Source organism: Aquarana catesbeiana, linkage group LG10, assembly GCF_042186555.1.
Source record: "Aquarana catesbeiana isolate 2022-GZ linkage group LG10, ASM4218655v1, whole genome shotgun sequence".
Classification (NCBI taxonomy): Eukaryota; Metazoa; Chordata; class Amphibia; order Anura; family Ranidae; genus Aquarana; species Aquarana catesbeiana.
In genome coordinates, this window is record NC_133333.1 from 9,684,648 (window position 1) to 9,701,460 (window position 16,813).

A 16,813-nucleotide genomic window follows, 5' to 3' on the forward strand; every position below is an offset into this window, starting at 1 on the left:
CAGCAGAAATTTGGGCCTTAGGTGTTGCTGTGGCCACAACACTGTAAGCCCTCACAGGGCCCTGCTGTGAAATATTAGATCAAGAATTGTAATTACATGCCCCTGTTGAACAGGAGCTGAAAAATTAGGCCTTAGGCACTGGTGCTGGTGCCACAACACTGCAACCCCTCACAGACACTCTAGTTGGAACGCAGGAACGAGCCCTGCTGCAAAGTATTGCATCAAAAATTGTAATTACACGCCCCTGTTAAACAAGGGCTGAAAAATTGGGCCTTAGGCACTGGTGCTGGTGCCACAACACTGCAACCCCTCACAGACACTCTAGTTGGAACGCAGAAACGAGCCCTGCTGCAAAGTATTGCATCAAAAATTGTAATTACATGCCCCTGTTTAACAGGGGCAGAAAAAATGGGCCTTAGGCACTGGTGCTGGTGCCACAACACTGCAACCCCTCACAGACACTCTAGTTGGAACGCAGGAACGAGCCCTGCTGCAAAGTATTGCATCAAAAATTGTAATTACACGCCCTTGTTAAACAGGGGCAGAAAAAAATGGGCCTTAGGCACTGGTGCTGGTGCCACAACACTGCAACCCCTCACAGACACTCTAGTTGGAATGCAGGAACGAGCCCTGCTGCAAAGTATTACATCAAAAATTGTAATTACACGCCCCTGTTAAACAGGGGCTGAAAAATTGTGCCTTAGGCACTGGTGGTGGCGCCCAGAACCAAAAATGTTCTTACAAGCTATCAGCATGATGATTGAGGAGGAAGAGGATAATTACTCAGGGATAGTCACTCAGCATCAGCATAGGCAGTCTTTGAAGGGATCTGAGATTTCAAAAAAAATTATTCGGTTACATCAGCATCAGGTGCTTGGTAGCTGGTGGTGATCCAAGACTGATTCATTTTTATGAAGGTCAGTCGATCGACCGAGTCAGTGGACAGACGCACCCTGTGATCGGTTACCACGCCTCCAGCAGCACTGAATGTGCGTTCCGAAAGAACGCTGGATGCAGGACAGGCCAGTAGCTCAATTGCATACTGTGCAAGCTCTGGCCAGTGATCCATCCTCAAGACCCAGTAACCCAGAGGATTTTCAGTGGGAAAGCTGTCCTAGTCTGATCTTGCCCCTAGGTATTCCTGCACCATGTAAAACAGACGCTGGCGATGGTTGCTGGAACCGATCATACCTTGGGGCTGCGGACCAAAAAATTGTCTGAACGCATCGGTCAGACGGCCACCTTCTCCACCGCTCCTTCTTTGACTGACCGAAGCCTCAGCAACACGTTGTCCAGAAACAGGAGTTTGTAACCTCCCAGTCTCTGGGAACGCGTTGCACAGACCTTTCTGCAAGGCCTCCCGAAGATGTTTCATCCTCTGCTCCCTCTGCGATGGCAAGATAAGGTCCGCAACCTTACCCTTGTAACGTGGATCAAGGAGGGTTGCCAGCCAGTATTGGTCCTTCTCCTTGATACCACGAATACGAGGATCCTTACACAGGCTTTGCAGGATCAGGGAGGCCATGCAGCGTAGGTTTGCTGAGGCATTCGGTCCGGAGTCCTCTGGGTCACTAAGGACGACATGGTCCGCAGCCACCTCCTCCCAGCCACGTACAAGTCCATGTGTTTCTTGGGACTGATCCCTTAAAGACTGCTGCTGATGCTGAGTGCCAGGCTCCACCTCCATACTGACACAATCTTCCTCCTCCTCCTTGTCCTCTTCCTGTGTGATCGGCGGGCACGCAGGAACACTGTCTGGATAAAGGGGGCCTTGAGAGCTAAGGAAGTCCTCCTCTTCCTGCCTCTGTTCTGCCTCAAGTGCCCTGTCCATTATTCCACGCAGCGTGTGCTCCAACAGGTGGACAAGGGGGACAGTGTCACTGATGCATGCACTGTCACTGCTCACCATCCTCGTGGCCTCCTCAAATGGTGACAGGACAGTGCATGCATCCCTGATCATGGCCCACTGGCGTGGGGAAAAAAAACCAAGCTCCCCTGACCCTGTCCTGGTGCCATAGTCGCACAGGTACTCATTGATGGCCCTCTGCTGCGTGTGCAGCCGCTGCAGCATGGCCAACGTTGAGTTCCACCTGGTGGGCATGTCACAGATTAGGCGGTTCTTGGGCAGGTTAAACTCCTTTTGGAGGTCCGTCAGCCGAGCACTGGCATTATATGACCGGCGGAAATGCACACAGACTTTCCTGGCCTGCCTCAGGACATCCTGTAAGCCCGGGTACCTGCCCAAGAACCGCTGCACCACCAAGTTAAGGACGTGAGCCAAACAGGGCACATGGGTCATTTGTCCCTGTCGGAGGGCAGAGAGGAGGTTGGTGCCATTGTCGCAAACCACCATTCCTGCCTTAAGTTGGCGTGGCGTCAACCACCTCTGAACCTGCCCCTGCAGAGCTGACAGAACCTCTGCCCCAGTGTGGCTCCTGTCCCCCAAGCACACCAGCTCAAGCACCGCATGGCATCTTTTGGCCTGCGTACTTGCGTAGCCCCTTGAACGACTACGGAGCACCGCTGGTTCCGAGGAAGAGGCCATGGAGGAAGAAGAAGAGGAGGGGGTGGAGGAGAGAGGTGTGTCACAATCATTAGCATTTTGGAGGCGTGGTGGCGGAACAACCTCCAACACTACTGCACCTTGTCCTGCATCCTTCCCAGCTGCCAGCAGAGTCACCCAATGCGCCGTGAAACTTAGGTAACGTCCCTGTCCATGCCTGCTGGACCATGAGTCAGCGGTAATATGCACCTTACCGCTGACCACCCTGTCCAGCGAGGCATGGACATTGCCTTCCACATGCTGGTAGAGAGCCGGAATCGCCTTCCATGAGAAAAAGTGGCGTTTGGGTACCTGCCACTGAGGAACCGCACATTCCACAAACTCACGGAAGGGGGCAGAGTCTACCAACTGAAAAGGCAGCAGTTGAAGTGCTAGCAATTTTGCCAAGCTAGCATTCAACCGCTGGGCATGTGGATGGCTGGGAGCAAACTTCTTTCGGCGGTGCAGCAGCTGGGGCAGGGAAATTTGCCTGGTACAATCTGACGTCGGTGTACCAAAATCAGATTGCCCACAAGTACTTGGCTGTGACACACCTAATTCTACACCTTCATTCCTCTCAGTGCAGGTCTCAGAGAGGACTGAAGGTCTAGTGGGGTTGGAAATCTCAGCTGATGAGGAGCAAGGAGAGGTCCTCTTTGTTCTTTGGTGTGGGTCTTTTAGATACGCTTGCCAACGAACTGCATGGCAGGTCAACATATGTCTGGTCAAGCATGTGGTACCCAAGCGGGAGATGTTTTGGCCACGCGAGATACGCTTGAGACATATGTTGCAAATAGCAGCGGTGCGATCTGATGCACTCGTCTCAAAAAAGGCCCACACCAAAGAACTTTTTGAATAACGCGCAGAGACTGCAGCGCCCTGCACATGTGGAGCTTTGGGGTGTGATGCAGTCAATGTGCTGCCCTTAGGCTGGCCCCTGGAGGGCATCCTGCCTCGTTGGTGATGTGCCGCCTCCTCCTCCTCCTCCTCCTCCTCCTCTCTCCTATCAGGCACCCACGTTGAGTCAGTGACCTCATCATCCCCTCCCTCCTCATCACTGGAGCAAACCTGGCAGTATGCTGCAGCAGGGGGAGCATGACTGCCAGATTGCTGTCCTTCTTGGGCACCCCCTCTGTCCGTGCTCATGTTACTGCCTTCATCGAGCTCAGTATCATCATCAGAGCCTTCCAAACGCTGGGCATCCTCCTGGAGCATGTACCCAACACTGTGGTCAAACAGTTCGAGGGACTCCTCAGGAGGACATGGTGGGGCTAGGGAAGGAGTCACTGATGACATTGAGCCGAGGGAAGAGGCCGCTGCTTTGCCAGACAAAGTACCCTGGGCATGGGTGAGAGAGGATGAGGAGGATGAGGACGGCTTGGTCATCCACTCGATCCGCTCAACATGGCCAGCTGCCGAAAAAAAGGCCAAGCGTGTCCCATGGCCACGTGCTGATGAGGATGCACCGTCTCCACGACCAGCACTAGACACAGAGCCTGCTTGCCCTCTCTTATTGGCTTGTGACTGTCTGCCTCTCCTTCTTGGCCTTCCAGACATACTAATGGCCTGTAGCTGCACTAAGCTGGGATATATATATATATATATATATATATATATATATATATATATATATATGTACTGATACTGCAGCTAGCAAAATCAACTGCCTGCCTGTAGTATGAGAACACCACCAACCTTCTACAGGTAGCTTTAGCTGAACACTGTGAGGTGGACGCACCCCACTAACTTGTAGGTTTAGCTGAACACTGTGAGCAGGATGCACTGCACTAACTGTAAATAGTCTAGCTGCCTGACTGTGGTACTAATAGGATCAAAAGAACACCAGCAATTTTCTTCAGGTAGCTGTGTTTACTGTAACAAGACAAGCCTGCCTGTCAGTAAGAAGATAACAGAAACGGATCTAGCTGAACACTGTGAGCAGGACACACCCCACTAGCTTGTAGGTTTAGCTGAACACTGTGAGGTGGACGCACCCCACTAACTTGTAGGTTTAGCTGAACACTGTGAGCAGGACGCACCCCACTAACTTGTAGGTTTAGCAGAACACTGTGAGCAGGACGCACTGCACTAACTGTAAATAGTCTAGCTGCCTGACTGTGGTACTAATAGGATCAAAAGAACACCAGCAATTTTCTTCAGGTAGCTGTATTTACTGTAACAAGACAAGCCTGCCTGTCAGTAAGAAGATAACAGAAACAGATCTAGCTGAACACTGTGAGCAGGACGCACCCCGCTAGCTTGTAGGTTTAGCTGAACACTGTGAGGTGGACGCACCCCACTAACTTGTAGGTTTAGCTGAACACTGTGAGCAGGACGCACCCCACTAACTTGTAGGTTTAGCAGAACACTGTGAGCAGGACGCACTGCACTAACTGTAAATAGTCTAGCTGCCTGACTGTGGTACTAATACAGTGGTTCTCAACCTCTCAAGTGCCGTGACCCCTTGATAAAATTTCCCAAGTTGTGGAGACCCCTAATCGTAAAATTATTTTCATAGCGTGGGTTATCAGCACCCAAGGCAAGATAAGTAATTTGTGCCCCTAACCCATGGACATTTAGCACTCCCTGAGTCCCTTCCACTTGTACAGTATTAAAACCCCTTATGGTACATTTTAGAGGATGTACGACTCTCTTTGTTCTCCTTTCTTTCCCTTTTATCTCTCTCTAATTTATTGTTTTTTTGCCCCATCCCTCTCTCTAGCCTTCTTTCTTGTTCTCTTATTCTTTCTCTCCCTTTTTCTTTGTCCCGCCCCCTATTTTCCTCTCCATTCCATGTATTCTCTATTTTTAGTCCTTCTCTTACTCCTTGGTGGGGGGGTGGGGGGAATGGGATGAGTGGCAGTGCTGGGGGGAGTTCTGGGGGGGAGTTCTGATCAGCCAGCTTAGGTGCTCTTGATGAAGGTCATCTGCTGATCTGAGAACTGTAGTGGGGACTTTTAATGGCTATAATTATAATCACAGGAAGTGTTACTCACTGTGTCTCCAGCTTCACTGTGTCTCAGACTACGTGGTGTCTCGTAGCAGTGACACCTATGCCGAAATCAGGAGATAGGGTCTCTTTCAGCCCCTCCCACCTTACATTCCTTACCAGTCAGCTGACCTCTAGTCTCTGCCCCCCAGCCATGCCGTGAACTGAATGGATGGCTGCGAAGAGGCTGAGTGGGCGGCAACAGGCTCCAGGGACAGCCCTGCTGGGTGGCCGCAAAAAGACTGGGAGAGCGGTGGGGGCTTCAGAAACAGCCAAGGATTTGGTGACCCCTGGCAAATCATCATTTGACCCCCAAGGGGGTCCCGACCCCCAGGTTGAGAACCACTGTACTAATAGGATCAAAAGAACACCAGCAATTTTCTTCAGGTAGCTGTATTTACTGTAACAAGACAAGCCTGCCTGTCAGTAAGAAGATAACAGAAACGGATCTAGCTGAACACTGTGAGCAGGACGCACTGCACTAAATGTAAATAGTCTAGCTGCCTGACTTTGGTACTAATAGGATCAAAAGAACACCAGTAATTTTCTTCAAAATACTGTAACAAGACAAGCCTGCCTGTCAGTAAGAAGATAACAGGAACGGATCTAGCTGAACACTGTGAGCAGGACGCACTGCACTAAATGTAAATAGTCTAGAAGATAACAGGAACGGATCTAGCTAAACTGAATACAGTGTATATATATATATGCAACACCTGGGATGCATATATATAGACAATACACTTTAAGTGCAGCTAACTGACTGACTGTCCTGCCTAATCTAGCTAACTCAAATGAAATGACACTGTCTCTCTCTCTCTCTATTTCTCAGCACACCGGAACACACTGCACAGGGCCGCCGTGCAGGCAGCCTTATATAGTGTGGGGCGTGTACTAAATCCCCTAAACCATAATTGGCCAAAGCCTCCTTGGCTTTGGCCAATTACGGCTCTCTGTTAAGGCGGCGCTGTGATTGGCCAAGCATGCGGGTCATAGTGCATGCTTGGCCAATCATCAGCAAGCAATGCACTGCGATGCCGCACGAATTTGGCGCGAACGGCCCATATCGTTCGCAATTCGACGAACGATCGAACAGCCGATGTTCGAGTCGAACATGGGTTCGACTCGAACACGAAGCTCATCCCTAATTGTTAACTGTCTTTATAATGACAATGAGCAATTAAAAGTGTACATGGGATCCTATAAATAGAGGAATATTGTATTTTGATAGGAAATATTTTCCACATATGTTAGGAAGGTCAGTCAGCCTTTTGTATGTCCTTAAATGAACTCTTTATTGAAGATTGCTTGGGTGGATTGACTCTTGAAGTAATTCAACACTGCTAAGATTTCCTACTTCAGGCTGAACTAAACTGTATCTGAGCACAGCCAACTGAAAACAATATTTAATTCATTTTGTAATATATTAAGTGAACTCCCCCAACCATCCATGCTTTATTTTGAATGAGAAATCACTTTGAAAAACACCCCCCTAGCATTTCTAGCCACAGCCATCTTGAATAAGGGCATTCACTTCCTGGAATCCCTCTGCCTTTAGCTCAGGCATGCAGACAGGAGGGTGTGCTTAGCTAAAAAAAAAAAAAAAAAACGCCCCCCGCCCTCTTTCAGATGAAAGAAAAAAAATGCACATGAAAACTCTTGGGATCTTTGATATTATTTTGGCCTAGGCCAGAAACCAGGAAGCAACAGAAAGGGCATTTCTCCAACTGCCCCCAACCAGGGCTGGATTAACGTAGGGGCAATTGCAGCTGCAGCTCCAGGCCCCTACCTTAATATAGCAGACATCCCAACTTGCCAAAACCCATTTCAGGGAGGTGGCAAACCTATTTCAGGGAGGTGGCGCTGCGTGGCATTTTCGAACCCTCGTCAGGAAGAGGAGCACCCCCCCAGCACTGCCAGGCTGCCCTATGCTCACACTGGTGTTCGGACGGACACAGAGGAGAGGAGGGAGGGGAGAACTCTGGCACGTCAGCGCCCCCACCTATGCTGGCGCCCAGGTGAAAAGCACCCTGCCACACCTGCCTAGGATCGGCCCTCCCACTGCCTCCTCTGGCTGGGAGGAGGGGGCGGCTCGGGCTGCTGTGGCTGACAGCCGGGAGATCGTGCCACACTCGCAGGTGTCCATGAGACTGCCATCAAATGCGGAAGACTCCCGCGAGTTGCACGAGACTTGAGATCACTGATATAGGCCCAGCCACCCAAAAAGAACACACTGCTCATGAAAAGCAATGGACCAACAGATTTCTTCCCTGACGGGCCCTGCATTCCACATGCACCGCCTGGGCAGGGTGGTGGGATTGATAATGGGAGCCGCATGAGCAGTCCTAACGGAAGCCTGGGGCACACCAATGCAGGGCTCTTGCAGAATTCTGGGACTTCCATAGTGTTAGGTCTGCTCGTCTGCACTCTTTCAGCTCAGAGTGCACGCCAATGCATGGCTCTTACGGCAACCTGGCAAATCAAATGCCAGGCTTCCCTAGTTGGCATGCACCCTTTAGAGTTTGGGGGCATGCCAACACAGGCTCTTAGAAACACAGAAGGGTGCCCAGTAAAAGGTCCACCAAAATCTTCAGCACCAAGCACATGATGCTCTTAATCCAGCCCTGCCCCCAACCCCCCCCCAAATGAATTACCCCAAACATCAAAATCATTTTTAGGTTTTCTCTAGGATAATACACTTGAAAAAGGCTGGTCTAGGGGGAAATGGGAAGGCTGCATTTTGTCTCTGTTCACTGCAGCAACCAATGCAGAATTCTCCTCTGGGGTAAATATGGCCCCCTTGATCTTCCCTGTCTCTTGGTTCACTGGCGCTGCTGCACATCGGCGTCAGCAATCTCTTCTAATGTAGGGGGGAATCAATGGGGAAAAAAAGGTTACGAAAGTAGGAGTTGTGTCCAGAATCAACGCAAAACAATGTACTCTACCAAAAGTACAGATTCTAAATTAACTAAAAATAAGGTTTACAGAAATAATTCAAGGAAAAATGTCACTTGCGAAAATACGAATTGGTTTGAACACGAAAAATCCCGTTTTGCGAACTTATGAATGATTCCAAATCAATGGCACCGAAAAGAACTTAACTAACCTAAACAAATTTTTCCGTTGTGCACAAGTATACAGTCTACATTTTGTGTTATATTATTATATTGTTAATATAATAATATATTGTTATATTATTATATTACTTTGTATCTCTTTTTCATAGTCTACATTTTGTGGTATTTTATTACTTTGTATCTCTTTTCCATAGTATACATTTTTTGTTATATTATTACTTTGTATCTCTTTTCCATAGTCTACATTTTGTATTATATTATTACTTTGTATCTCTTTTCCATAGTCTACATTTTATGTTATATTATTACTTTGTATCTCTTTCCCATAGTCTAAAGTTTGTGTTATATTATTACTTTGTATCTCTTTTCCATAGTCTACATTTTGTGTTATTTTATTACTTTGTATCTCTTCTACATAGTCTACATTTTGTGTTATAATATTACTTTGTATCTCTTTTCCATAGTCTACATTTTGGTTTATATTATTACTTCGTATCTCTTTTCCATAGTCTAAATTTTGTGTTATATTATTACTTTGTATCTCTTTTCCATATTGTGATCAGTCATTGGTGTCTTTCTGGCTCCATCCACTTCTTCAAGCCAATACAGGGTCTTGTCTTTTCTGTGTGGTTATTGTATTTGATATTCTATGTATGTTCATTGAGGTCATCTGTTGGGATCATTTGAGGTTTTGCTTATTATTTTCTACTTTACTCACGATCACCAAACATAAGGCTTCACCTTCAAAATTGCCTTCAGGCAAGGAAGAACTCAAACTCTGAAATAATTACTATATGGACATCCTTGGATAAACATTATGCGGAGTTCTCTGATGCTTATGACAGTAAGGAAAGTACTGGCAGTTCTCCCAGGTACCTTGGTAATTTTTTTATATCTGTCCTAACCAACTACTGATCACCTTCTTCTAATTAACCCTTTACCAACTGGTCTGGTTCAGTTATTCCATTTATATCACTCACAGCCCAGATCAAACCTAAGAACAGGTATCCCAATTGCTTCAACTCGGTCGTATCCACAACTTCAGATTAGTCCCACTTTGTCAGGAAAGCACTTACCGAGGCTGAAATGCCGAGAGCAGTTCACCCTTGCGACTAAGCGCAGTCCGCCCCCTGGAGGTGGAACAGGGAGTGGATGGCACAAAGAGACACAGAATATAACCAAAAGAGAACAACTCTCTCCTGCGTTCAAGTGACTAGATGCTCAGTGTGCGATAAGGCCAATAAGCTTCAATGGTGTCTGCTGTCTTGCAGCCCTCTTCAGAATGCTGGGCATTCAAAAGCTACAAAGAGAAACAAAAAGAAGAGACGGCGCACCGACTTTGTGCATTACCACTGATAACGTTTATTAAAAATTGTAAAAAAGCAAGTATTACTCACAAATGAGCTTGGAATACAGGCATGGACATAAACTGCAGGTGTGCAGTAACAGACATCAGGATACAAATAGGACCAGACATCAGGTGAATACGGCGATGGCTTACGCGTTTCGGGGGCGAGCCCCTTTCCTCAGAGCCTAAGCGGGTGGTAACTGCTCACGAGTGAGGGCTCCTCTATATGTATGTGTGCATGCCTGTAACCGAGCCTCCCAGTGATATGGATATTCAAACACAGGCTGAGGTGTCTGGGAGGTGTATGGTGTCTGGGAGACACAAGGCAAGTCCAGGTCACAAGCAGAGGTTCAAGGGCAAGGAGACAGGAGGCAGGTCCGGGTCACAACCAGAGGGTCAAACACAGGAGACAAGCGGAATCCGTTAAACAGGCCGAGAGTCAGGTCTAGGAGAAGAGCAGAAGAGTCAAGATCAATCCGGGTCACAGCAGGCAATCAGGTATAAGAAACAGATACAATAGGAAGCTGAAGACGAACCAGCAATTCGTCTGAGCACCAGAGCCACTTTTATAGGCAAGCCTAAGGGTCACGTTGGGCGTGTGCCGGAGCGCCGGGCTGCGTACACGCATGCGCCGGAATGCCATTCCGCTGCGCATGCACGCAAGAACACGGCCAAAGTGCCTGGAAGAATTATTCTCCTGACACACTTCCTTACCAGTGACAACCTTCAATTGTCTTCCCATTTTTTTCCTCCTGCTTGTTTACGTTTTTTTTTTTTCCTTGATTGTTTTTTTAATTGCCTTCTATAGATATTTCTATGAGATTATTGCTTTGATATTTCCTTTTTAAAGTAACCCAGGATATTAACACTATCACTGTGCGATTATTATTATTATTGTTATACGGGATTTATATAGCGCCAACAGTTTGTGCAGCACTTTGCAATATAAAGGGAGACAATACAGCAATAATACAATTCAATAAAAAAGGTTGATGCCTACATAATATAACATATACATTTTAGGTCCTATTTTAGGTATTATTTATATATACTGTATGTCATTATACATAGTTTAAGTTATGTATTTTCCTTGTTATTAGGGATGAGCTTCGAGTTCGAGTCGAACTCATGTTCGACTCGATAATTGGCTGTTCTCAAGTTGGGTGTTCGCGGCATGTTCGAATGCCGCAGAACACCCTTTAAAAGTCTATGGGAGAAATCAAAAGTGCTAATTTTAAAGGCTTATATGCTAGTTATTGTCATAAAAAGTGTTTGGGGACCCGGGTCCTGCCCCAGGGGACATGGATCAATGCAAAAAAAAGTTTTAAAAACGGCCGTTTTTTCAGGAGCAGCGATTTTAATAATGCTTAAAGTCTGACAGCAAAATGACATTTCGAAGGAAAAAGCCCATTTAAAACTACCCGCGGCTATTGCATTGCCGACAATACACATAGAAGTTCATTGATAAAAACGGCATGGGAATTCCCCACAGGGGAACCCCGAACCAAAATTAAAAAAAAAAAATGTTGTGGGAGTCCCCGTAAATTCCATACCAGGCCCTTCAGGTCTGGTATGGATATTAAGGGGAATCCCGGACAAAATTTAAAAAAAAATGACGTGGGGTTCCCCCTAAATTCCTTCAGACCCTTCAGGTCTGGTATGGATTTTAAGGGGAACCCCGCGCCAAAAAAAACAAAAAACGGCGTGGGGTCTCCCCAAAAATCCATACCAGACCCTTATCCGAGCACGCAACCTGGCAGGCCACAGGAAAAGAGGGGGGACGAGAGTGCGGCCCCCCTCCTGAACCATACCAGGCCACATGCCCTCAACATTGGGAGGGTGCTTTGGGGTAGCCCCCCAAAACACCTTGTCCCCATGTTGATGAGGACAAGGGCCTCATCCCCACAACCCTGGCCGGTGGTTGTGGGGGTCTGCAGGCGGGGGGCTTATCGGAATCTGGAAGCCTCCTTTAACAAGGGGACCCCCAGATCCCGGCCCCCCCCCCTGTGTGAAATGGTAAGGGAGTACTTACCCCTACCATTTCACTAAAAAACTGTCAAAAATGTTAAAAATGACAAGAGACAGTTTTTGACAATTCCTTTATTTAAATGCTTCTTCTTTCTTCTATCTTCCTTCATCTTCTTCTTCAGGTTCTTCTGGTTCTTCCTCCGGCGTTCTCATCCAGCATCTCCTCCGCGGCGTCTTCTATCTTCTTCTCCTCGGGCCGCTCCGCACCCATGGCATGGGGGGAGGCTCCCGCTCTTCTCTTCATCTTCTTCTTCATCTTCTTCTCTTCTTCCTTCTTCTCTTCTTCTCTTCATCTCTTCTTCATTTTCTTCTCCGGGACGCTCCGCACCCATGCTGGCATGGAGGGAGGCTCCCGCTGTGTGACGGCGTCTCCTCGTCTGACGGTTCTTAAATAACGGGGGGCGGGGCCACCCGGTGACCCCGCCCCCCTCTGACGCACGGGACATGACGGGACTTCCCTGTGGCATTCCCCGTGATGTCACAGGGAAGTCCCGTCAAGTCACTGTGCGTCAGAGGGGGACGGGGTCACCAGGTGGCCCCGCCCCCCGTTATTAAAGAACCGTCAGATGAGGAGACACCGTCACACAGCGGGAGCCTCCCTCCATGCCAGCATGGGTGCAGAGCAGCCCGGAGAAGAAAATGAAGAAGAGAAGAAGAGAAGAAAAGAAGAAGAGAAGAAGATGAAGAGAAGAGCGGGAGCCTCACCCCATGCCATGGGTGCGGAGCGGCCTGAGGAGAAGAAGATAGAAGATGCCGCGGAGGAGATGCTGGATGAGAACGCCGGAGGAAGAACCAGAAGAGCCAGAAGAACCAGAAGAAGATGAAGGAAGATAGAAGAAAGAAGAAGCATTTAAATAAAGGAATTGTCAAAAACTGTCTCTTGTCATTTTTAACATTTTTGACAGTTTTTTAGTGAAATGGTAGGGATAAGTACCCCCTTACCATTTCACACAGGGGGGGCGGGATCTGGGGGTCCCCTTGTTAAAGGGGGCTTTCAGATTCCGATAAGCCCCCCGCCCGCAGACCCCCACAACCACCGGTCAGGGTTGTGGGGATGAGGCCCTTGTCCTCATCAACATGGGGACAAAGTGTTTTGGGGGGCTACCCCAAAGCACCCTCCCAATGTTGAGGGCATGTGGCCTGGTACGGTTCAGGAGGGGGGGCCGCACTCTCGTCCCCCCCTCTTTTCCTGCGGCCTGCCAGGTTGCGTGCTCGGATAAGGGTCTGGTATGGATTGTTGGGGGGAACCCAGGCCGTTTTTTTTTTTTTTTTTGGTGCGGGGTTCCCCTTAATATCCATACCAGACCTGAAGGGCCTGGTATGGAATTTAGGGGGAACCCCACGTCATTTTTTTTTTTTACATTTTGTCCGGGGTTCCCCTTAATATCCATACCAGACCTGAAGGGCCTGGTATGGAATTTAGGGGGACTCCCAATTTTGGTTCGGGGTTCCCCTGTGGGGAATTCCCATGCCGTTTTTATCAATGAACTTCTATGTGTATTGTCGGCAATGCAATAGCCGCGGGTAGTTTTAAATGGGCTTTTTCCTTCAAAATGTCATTTTGCTGTCAGACTGTTCTAAACACGGGAAACATGCGCCCCTTTACAGGCATACTACAGACACCCCCCAGCTACGAAATTTAAAGGGATATTACACTTTTATTGTTTGACTTTAAGCATGATTAAAATCACTGCTCCTGAAAAAACGGACATTTTTAAAACTTTTTTTGCATTGATCCATGTCCCCTGGGGCAGGACCCAGGTCCCCAAACACTTTTTATGACAATAACTTGCATATAAGCCTTTAAAATTAGCACTTTTGATTATTCATGTTCGTGTCCCATAGACTTTAACGGTGTTCGCGTGTTCAAACAAATTTTTTGCCTGTTCGCAAGTTCTGGTGCGAACTGAACAGGGGGGTGTTCGGCTCATCCCTACTTGTTATTATTTCTTGATATTATTATTATTATTATAATTCTGATTCCTTCTACATCATATTTTACGCTCATGTCCCCACTTTAGGGTGTTTATATACACTATATTGTCAAAAGTATTGGGGCTCCTTCCTTTACACGCACATGAACTTTAATGGCATTCCAGTCTTAGTCCGTAGGGTTTAATATTGAGTTGGCCCTCCCTTTGCAGCTATGACAGCTTCAACTCTTCTGGGAAGGCCGTCCACAAGGTTTAGCAGTGTATCTATGGGAATGTTTGACCATTCTTCCAGAAGCACATTTGTGAGGTCAGGCACTGATGTTGGACAAGAAGGCCCGACTCGCAGTCTCCGCTCTAATTCATCCGAAAGGTGATCTATCGGGTTGAGGTCAGGACTCTGTGCAGGCCAGTCAAGTACCTCCACCCTGAACTCGCTCACCCATGTCTTTATGGACCTTGCTTTGTGCACTGGTGTGCAGTCATGTTGGAACAGGAAGGGCCATCCCCAAACTGTTCCCACAAAGTTTTAATTGATACATGTCCCCCAGGGCAGTACCCAGACCCCCATACCCCTTTTATGGCCAATTACTTGCATTTAAGCCTTCAAAATGGGTACTTTTGATTTTTGCTGTTCGGCTCCCATAGACTTCAATGGGGTTCGCCGTTCGGGTTAGAACATTTCCTCTGTTTGGAAGTTCTGCTGCGAACCGAACAGGTAGCTGTTCGGCCCATCACTAGTTACTATGGAAAATTATTATCAGACTCCTCCTAGTTTGCTTCTATGAAAGGAGCCAAAGGGTTTGTTTTGAAATTCCTCCCTTTCCAAGAAGCAAGCCATTGAAAGAGGTTGATGTAATTTTGTATCCATTCTCCTGTACATGTTGACATTTATTAGTATCTGTTCTCCAGATGCCACATTTTACCAACTTAGTTCCATGATTTACTAAACAAGTAACAAGGCGCAATATGCAGATACCTTACAATATAGTACCTAATAGTCCAGGAATGTGGGTGTACAGATGTGTACACTGGTAATATAAAACCGCAGTCTCAGTCAGGGCAGCCACCAAGAAACCAAAAGCGAGTTCCAATAGCTAAAAAAAGACAAGGAATAGGGGCGCCTCTGAGAAATTATCATAAATCTCAGAGGCGCCCCTATTCTATGTCTAGTTCCATGATTTGCACCTTCAGAGACCTTTAATTTGAGTTATGTACATGGATGAATTGTTGTGTCCTTCTGAGAATTAATATCATATAAATGATTTCTGAAGTGGTCTTGTACCAACATAGTGTAGTACATCAACCAGATTCCTGGTTTTCAGTTGGCCAATTGTTTAGTTCCATAGGTCTTATCTGTGTTACAAGATCTAATAATACAGTATCTCACAAAAGTGAGTACACCCCTCAGTCACATTTTTGTAAATATTTTATTCTATCTTTTCATGTGACAACACTGAAGAAATGACACTTGTCTACAATGTAAAGTAGTGAGTGTACAGCTTGTATAACAGTGTAAATTTGCTGTCCCCTCCAAATAACTCAACACACAGCCATTAATGTCTAAACCGCTGGCAACAAAAGTCAGTACACCCCTAAGTGAAAATGTCCAGATTGGGCCCAATTAGCCATTTTCCCTCCCTGGTGTCATGTGACTCGTTAGTGTTACAAGGTCTCAGGTGTCAATGGGGAGCAGGTTTGTTAAATTTTGTGTTATCGCTCTCACTCTCTCATACTGGTCACTGGAAGTTCAACATGGCACCTAATGGCAAAGAACTCTCTGAGGATCTGAAAAAAAGAATTGTTGCTCTACATAAAGATGGCCTAGGCTATAAGAAGATTGCCAAGACCCTAAAACTGAGCTGCAGCACGGTGGCCAAGACCATACAGTGGTTTAACAGGACAGGCTCCACTCAGAACAGGCCTCACCATGGTCAACCAAAGAAGCTGAGAGTGCGTGCTCAGCGTCATATCCAGAGGTTGTCTTCGGGAAATAGACGTATGAGTGCTGCCAGCATTGCTGCAGACGTTGTAGGGGTAGGGGGTCAGCCTGTCAGTGCTCAGACCATACGCCGCACACTGCATCAAATTGGTCTGCATGGCTGTCATCCCAGAAGGAAGCCTCTTCTAAAGATGATGCACAAGAAAGCCGGCAAACAGTTTGCTGAAGACAAGCAGACTAAGGACATGGATTACTGGAACCATGTCCTGTGGTCTGATGAGACCAAGATAAACTTATTTGGTTCAGATGGTGACAAGCGTGTGTCGCGGCAACCAGGTGAGGAGGACAAAGACAAGTGTGTCTTGTCTACAGTCAAGCATGGTGGTGGGAGTGTTATGGTCTGGGGCTGCATGAGTGCTGCTGGCACTGGGGAGCTACAGGTCATTGAGGGAACCATGAATGCAACATGATAACGACCCCAAACACACCTCCAAGACGATCACTGCCTTGCTAAAGAAGCTGAGGGTAAAGGTGATGGACTGGCCAAGCATGTCTCCAGACCTAAACCCTATTGAGCATCTGTGGGGCATCCTCAAACGAAAGGTGGAGGAGCGCAAGGTCTCTAACATCCACCAGCTTTGTGATGTCATCATGGAGGAGGGGAAGAGGACTCCAGTGGCAACCTGTGAAGCTCTGGTGAACTCCATGCCCAAGAGGGTTAAGGCAGTGCTGAAAAATAATGGTGGCCACACAAAATATTGACACTTTGGGCCCAATTTGGACATTTTCACTTAGGGGTGTACTGACTTTTGTTGCCAGCGGTTTAGACATTAATGGCTGTGTGTTGAGTTATTTTGAGGGGACAACAAATTTACACTGTTATACAAGCTGTACACTCACTACTTTACATTGTAGACAAGTGTCATTTCTTCAGTGTTGTCACATGAAAAGATAGA